The 8,119-nt window shown below is 33.2% G+C and overlaps 1 long non-coding RNA gene across 1 annotated transcript; it reads left to right on the forward strand.

Moving 5' to 3' along the window:
• The first annotated feature begins 3,812 nt into the window (after positions 1–3,812).
• Positions 3,813–4,265, forward strand: LOC134653633 (uncharacterized). The gene is made up of 2 exons (XR_010097273.1): positions 3,813–3,971; positions 4,085–4,265. It is a non-coding gene; the product is annotated as an uncharacterized LOC134653633 (long non-coding RNA).
• The last annotated feature ends 3,854 nt before the right edge of the window (positions 4,266–8,119 follow it).

Here is an 8,119-nt window from a genome sequence, read left to right on the forward strand (position 1 = left end):
TATAGAAATTAGATTTTGAAAGATACTTTGGAACGCGAACTGTACAGATATATCACTACTTGGAAAAAAAGATTCCAGGGTGGCAGATCCTTTTGGCAAGTTGTTTCTTCCGCAACTACGGGCTCATTTAGACGATGCGAGAACTATCATGCGAGTTTCATTACATTGCGGGTTTTGATCGGTCAGTTGAATTTGAGGTAACCAACAGCCCGCAATGTAACTAAAATCGCATGCGACTTCAAGCGCCGCCGTCTAAATCAGCCATAATATTGATACTAAATAGACACGTACGCAATTCTTTTCTAATTGTAATTGGGCTAAAGTGGTTTCTATCGAAACTGAATGTCTAAATATTAATTACAATTGATAGTTTTAGATGCTGAACCTACACATACTGTGTAATAAATACCTATTTACAGGAATGTCACCGATAAAATTGGTCGATATTTATTTATTGTTTCACTAGGCTGTTAACGGGATTGGAGTCCAACAATAGATTGATGCATACATTCATAAGATGTCTTATGAGTTTATGCTTTCAATTGTGTAAGTTCAGGAATAGTCCATTTTAAATTCACAGGCTAATTTTAATTTTGGTTCTCAGATCTGTTTCCAATAAGATACTGATTTGTTATTGTCAAAACTGACATGTCTTCAACCAAAAACTATTGAACCTGACAGATCAGTATCATATGAGTATCATATCAGTATCCTATTGGAAATAGATTTAATAACTAAAACTAGAATTGGCCTGTCAATCTATTCTTTAGGTAAATGGGTAACGTAATGGTTTGGATATCGACACGAATATTCTCTACGGAAAATTAGCAAAATATGAACCTTGCCCTTAGGCACGGATACTTATAATCGTTCCGAAAAATCATAGAGGCACACCGTACACTGATATGTGCACGGCTCTCAGGTTTGTAATTATATACTAGTCAATAAATAGACTTTCAATTCTGCTTTCTGTTCGAGAATCCCAAAGGTTCTTAATGGATGCCTGCTAGTTAATGAAAATTGGTTAGACGCGCTTATTGAATACCTATTCATAAGGCACTGAGAGAACCTATTTATTAATCTTGATTCTAGATGTATTTTATTAGTAGGTATTTAGAGTATTTTTTATGTAAAAGTCGACGACAGGGTCAACCATTACCAAACAATAAATAAACATAAAGCAGTGTCACATGCCAAATAGTGTGAGCTGACGAAAGGAAAAATAAACATAAGTAAGTAGATACTTTTTTGTGAGTAACTAAATCTAAAGATTACCGGTCTAAATATATGTCCTACTACTAACTCATTTAGTACGTAAGTACGTTTTAGTAGCTTTTTGCCTCACCAAGACAATGTGGTTAGATGGAAATATACGTGGCTCTAAAAGTATAGCAATAACGAAGCCAATAATGTTTTCGGTGCTTGTAATATTTTTAGTGAGGTTATAAAAACGTTACATGAAACAATCACGAATGTGCAATTAAAGTTTAGACATTTTATAATTAATCCGACCTAGTAACATTCGTCATTACTTGCACATTAAGCCAAGCAAAATAGTTTATTCTAAACCCTTATGCGCCACCCCCGCGTACCTACTCGCTCTCGCTATAACATTTGCATATTGCCGTTGAATCTCATGATTAACATTTTTATTAAACAAGGATTAGGTGTAATCCTTTTTTATTCGACAATTAGACCGTTATCGCGGCCCGGCGGCCGTAAAGAGTTGAGGCTCTATCGACTCGGTAATTAACCAAATTGCGACTATCTACAAAATTAACGGTGAGATAATTTAACTTTCTAAATCACACCCTTGTTTTGATGGTGAAAGTCGTAACAAGCTGATTCCTGAAGTAAAGCTTTTGCCAACTACTCATCAGGAATTAAGTATTTTATCAGATTATTAATGAAAATGAATATGTATTATATTTTTAGATGTAGCACAGGCAACATATGCAAAACACAATTTTCTAAACAGAATATTAAATGGTGATAAGTACCTATTTTGAAAAAATGGATACCTAACTAAAAATATTCATGCACAATTCGAATAAAATTTCAACGCTTAGTAAAAAAAATATCCATGCACAATTTGAATAAAATGAAATCTTTAGTAAAAATTTGAAATGTTTCTTGCAAAATAGACTATTTCATAATTTGATTCCTTAGGTTTGCTAGACTGAGTGCATACTCCATATAAACTATTTAAGTACAGCTTTTAAATTTATACGTGTATTCCTTCTGCATCCCGACTTGCGTGTTTTATTCCCCGAGAAGTATTAAAGTTGCTTTAAGTAAATCGTAAAACGTTGACTAGGAGTCCAATTCGTCGAAACTGATTGTAAAGTGTGAGTTTTCGTCTCGAAATGGTCATAAACTATTGGAATACTGTATTGCTTGCAATAATTCCTTAAGATCTTGAATGTGAGGTTTGATAATAATTTGTAAAATAAACTCTCACTTCTTAATAGTTAGAATTGAAAACTCATTGACTGACATTAATATACTAGTCATAAATATCATTTATTTTATTTATTCAGGTAATTACAACACAATATCTTAACTTAATTAAAAAGATATTCTCGATACTCCATTCGGCGGTAGATTTTTACAAAAATAAGATATCTTATAACAACGATATAGGAAAGAAACTATTCATAAAATGCTCAATTTATAGTATTTTATGCAACCGTTGTTTAAGAGAGGTCAAAAAAGGCGAGTGGCGTGAGTAACAATTTAAGGCGAAGCCGAAAATTGTTAATAAAGACGCCACGAGGATTTTTTGACTCAGTTAAACAACGTTGCATGCAATACTTTTTCTACGACCAAGCGCTTACTTTGAAAGAAAATTGTAAATTTAACAAATATTTTTAATTCAAGAAGTAGCAAAAATGGAGGGTACGGGCGGGAAAATAATGAATGAATGAATGAAATAAAAAAACATGTCTATGGTTCACTTATTTGTCAGAGATGACATTTAAAATCAGGTTGGCAGCACTGTATTTCATTCAATATTTTTTAAGTGGTCATTACACGAAGTATCGTAAAATCGCCAAAAAGATACTGCGTGTATGCACAAATTCTTTTTTGGGGAATAGACTAAAGACTTGTCTTGACAACTATAAGGTAGGGTTTTAAAGGTGTATGCACGACCCTTTAAATGACAAATAAAAGTACGGGAGTAGAAAATTTTATTTATCGGCTGTTTTAGATTGCACCACCACTATTGCACTGAGCGTGAATAACATGTTTTTTTAACATTTATTGGCGCAAAAGTAGGTACAAACACAAATGACTGATCTTGCTTTATTTCAATCCCGGGCAAAATATTTTAATGGACTAGCAGAAAGCAAAACAACGCCACTCATTTCCAATATCATGATATACTAGTTTGCTCTCTGAAGCTTTAAAAAATTTAACTCAATTTCCCTTTTTATTCATGTTCGTATAACAACAATCAATTTCGTCGACCGACGACTTTCTGCCGTATTCGAACAATGCTAATAAGATGTCACAGCGATACGATACCGATCTGTCCGTGTCAAGAGTGACGTTTTCAGCCAAAAACGTCACTTTTGACACTTATAGGTCGGTATAGTATCGCTGCGACATCTTATACTCGTACCACAGACCAATTTTCTGTGACTCGTACTAAGCATTGTTCGACGGCCGTATCGGTTCGATGTGCTAAGCCACGCTTGTAGCGCTACGTCGCGTCGTAGCATGTAGCATGGCGTTCCCGCTATGTAGCAATAGTGCTTCGTAGAGGCGTAGCGATAATGATTGTATCGTGACTAGCACTGAATGGATGCCCATCTACCACAAAAATACAGCTTTTTTAAAATCCTAATAGACATTGTATTAAACAGCAAATCCAGCTTATTTAAACATTTACGTAAGTATTTTCCCTAGAGAAAACATAAAAAGGGACGATAAAAAATGTCAATTATTAGAAAAGTTCCGCACCTAAAGTATATTTTTTAATTCGGTAGACTGAAATGACAGTTAATAGTATGAACATGAAATGTCATTTCATACTATTAACTGTCATTTCAGTCTACCGAATTAAAAAATAGACTTTAAGTTAGATAAAATAAATGAAGGTATCATTAGGGAGGTCTTGGATTATAAAAAGGGCTGCTCTCGGAGCGCCTCGTTGTCGTAATTTTTAAACCGCGGGTTTACGAGCTGCATACGTTACTTTTACTCGCTAGTGTTGTTTGCGTTAAGAAGGTTTAAATATCGATATTTCAGGTAAAAGAAGGTAGATGAAAATAGGGTCAGCATAGATAAGGTAAACGTCCGAGTTCTCGTCCCCGTATATGTCATATTTAAACTTGTGTTAACAGTTAACTACCTAACTAAGAGTTAACCAAAGCTAGATCGATTTTTCGCCCCCGAATACCCCCATGTAGCAAATTTTATTGAAATTGTTAGAGCCGTTTCCAAGGTCCTCGAAATATAAAAATATATATACCTATACAAGAATTGCTCGTTTAAAGGTATAAGCTTGTTTATAATAGTCGCTTAGAGCGTGGAAGACATTATTAATAGGCAGTCAGGACGCGTATTCTGAATGGAATAACAGATTATGAATGTGATCTGGATTTGTTATATTATAAATATGATCTGACAGTGTCGAAAGTAACACTGATTTAAACTTTCACGATTTTTACACATTATTAAATTGTACAACGGGACTTAATCGCGTCTCTAAATCTTAAGATTTACCTCCGACGTTTCGAGGACGGCGTTAAATCTTAAAATTTAGATACGCGATTAAGTCCCAGTGTCGAAAGTGTCATTTTTATATCCAAAAAACTAATTTTGACACCAAACCAAATAATAATATCAAGCCTTGGAAATATTTTATAATATTTGCTAAAGAAATATTAATGAAGCATTATTATATATTTTTTCTACTCCAGCACTTAAATGTGTCAATTAAATGACTGACAGTGATATCTAAAGCAATGTCATTTGAATGCTTTGTCTATAGGCTCATAAGATGACTGCTAGCAGTCATCTTATGAGTATAATACAACTGCTTTATTTTTTTTAAAGATACAAGTTCCGATCATCTTGATTGAAAGAGGTATGTTTTCATTTACAATAATAACTCTTTATTTTTTTTAAATAATAACTTTTTTTTTTAAATAATAACTCAATTTTTTTTAAATAATAACTCTTTTTTTTAATAATAACTTTTTTTTTAATAATAACTTTTTTTTAATAATAAATCTTTTTTTTTTTTTTTTTTTTTTTTTTTTTTTTTTTTTTTTTTTTTTTTTTTTTTTGCTGCAGCTGTCATAGAAAAAGTAATGTATGCAACAGCTCATAATTGGTTCTTAAAATTCTCGGGTCTTTTTTTACAAAACTCGACTACGTCTCGTTTTGTAACTTCGACCCTTGAATTTTAAGAACCCTTATTATATCACTGTTGCATAAACTACTATTTTTCTTAGCTATTAGCTAGTTTTTAAGGATATTTTTTAAAACTTAATCAGAAAATTTTCAATAGCTATAGTAAAATAAAATAAAAAAAACTGGTCGATATTTTTCCCCTCACTACCTGTGTCTGAAACCGAAATTTATTTAACAAAGCTCCCCGCAAGTCGGATTATTGTAAATAAGTATTATTCCCGACACCCAAATTAATCCTCACTTTTAACGAAATGCGAAAAAGTTTTCAACTTTCTGTTCACCTCCCAAACCCGCCGAAATATCGTTTTCGTTGCTTTATTATTTGTATCAATAGAATGTTAGAAATTTGCTTACACAAATAGAGATGGCTGCGGAATTTGAGGGTCCCACTTTAAAAAGGTGTGTTTGACTTTACTAATGAGATTGCTGTACTAAACAAAGATTGTCCATAAATTTCGAGACTTTAACATATCGAGAAAGTTCTCGAGAGAAAAGTTTTGTATAGCGTTAACAACAAAATCCAGCCAAAGGTTCCGTTTAGAGATTCATTCTCAAATATAATTTTGATTGCAGGAAAAGGTAAACCTACGTCCCTACCAACTTTAAATATCTTACTCTTAACTCTAAAAATATCTTTCATTAAAGGTACAATATTTTTTATCAAATATTAGAACGGGCTGTTATAGAATACTTTTGATTAATTTATCTTTGGCACACAGGCAGATTCTTTTTCGAAATTCTCTGATGATACGTGTACTTTGGTAGTTGTTGGTTTTTCGTAATGTGGGATTCATTGAACCTCATTACAATTACCGGTAAATTATAAATATCGAACTAGCGTGGTAATGTATTATTTTAACTGTTTTAACAATTAAAATTTGATTAATATATTATATTTTCGTTTTTTGCTAGCATACAAATATTTTAGGTGAGGTTAATTTTATAATTACATAGGCTTCATAAGTTTATAAAAAATCGAATCGAATCGAATAGGCAACTAGTTAGTCGATCTCCCTACGGAACGCTAAAAACATGCGAAACGAATGCGATGTCTAGTTAGGCTACTTTATTAAATCAACTCCACTTGAATGAAGTTGTTCGGTGTGTAAGTTTATTTTACGTATTTGAAAACTTTGCTTTTATTTCACGAGCAATTTTTAGAAACTTTTCTTGCTTTTTATTTCTTAAAATTTGTTTACATATGTTTTGATAAACATGCTTTATATTTTTTATCTCTTTGCTCATACACGACGGCGGAGTGAGCCTGAGCATCACGGCCTTTCTTATCTACAGAAAGGCGAAGGTTTCATATGAAAACCCCAGTAGATCAACATTTTTAACTGTTTATACAGCGTTTAATTTTGATACGATCACATGTTATAAGGATAGTTAGTTTAGGCCCAAATGTTTTTAAGTACTAAACAATACGACCTCTATTTTTCCTTATATAACAATTCAGCACAAAATGTAACATTTAGGTACTTTGTTTTATTCAAAACTCGCACTTAATGACGATACGTCATAACTGTCACAAGTGATGATTATGTACGCAATAAATGCTCGATAATTTTTCCAAACTTAGTTGCACTTTGTTAATTAAGGCTAAATAAAAAGAAATCATTTAGAATCGCTTCATACCAATCATACCTCATAGCACTGAAACCTCCGCCTCGTTTCAATTTGCGCTTGTATTAAAAATGCACGCTGTATACCCATGATGAAAACTCCATCAATGTGGCCGCAAACATGATCGTTGAGAACTTGGCCATATACATATCCACGTTTACTAATTATGCATTTTGCATTTTCCTCTCATGACAAATTACCGTAAAATGGGGTGAGTAGGGGCAAAACTGACATTCAAACCTCGATAATATTTTACTTTTACATATGCAAACTGAATGGTGTATATAATAAGTGTTCCGGCCGTTTGTATTTTATTTTGGGTAGTTCCATTTCATAACTTTGACGATAAACAGGAAATCCCACCTCACCCCGTAGTCCCTCGTAATTGGGGTGAGATGGGATTTCATACAAAGGTGATTTTGGAAGATTGTTGGATCGATTTTTTTTATTATGAGTATTACTATAGCTCCATTTTAAATTGGAATACATTATTTTTGTAGCAGTAGCCTTAAAATCCAATCTCACCCCCTTTCATCCCTTCTCTCCTCATTCATAATCCAACTCTCCCCGCGAACCCTACTCACCCCATTTTACGGTACCAAGGTCTTTGTGATCATACTTTCGAATCGGAAACCGTATTTTAAACTCATGAAGATACCTCCACAAATCAACCTGCACAACTGAGCCTCTCGCCACTCTCGTAATATATCGGTAAAAGCTATCCCGTTAATTGACTGCTGGAATAATTTGAATACATTGCGACCAATGGCGTTATTGCAACCGTTCGCGATAAATCAACGGATTAGGAACGGAATGGGTAAATAGATACTGGTAATGAAGATAATACATGTTTCATTCTGCATACGTTGAGGGCGATAACAGCAGGTCGATAAGGGTGGGTTAAAAATTAAACACTCTGTGTAGCTCTAAATAAAACGCTATTGGACGTGTTTTTAGCATTATGCCAACTCATCGTTTATTTACCTTTACACTTAGCACCTAATGGGTACTGTTTCCTCTATTTTATTTTATTTTACAAAAAGTAACTAGGTAATCACAATAATATATC

Source organism: Cydia amplana, chromosome 1, assembly GCF_948474715.1.
Source record: "Cydia amplana chromosome 1, ilCydAmpl1.1, whole genome shotgun sequence".
Classification (NCBI taxonomy): Eukaryota; Metazoa; Arthropoda; class Insecta; order Lepidoptera; family Tortricidae; genus Cydia; species Cydia amplana.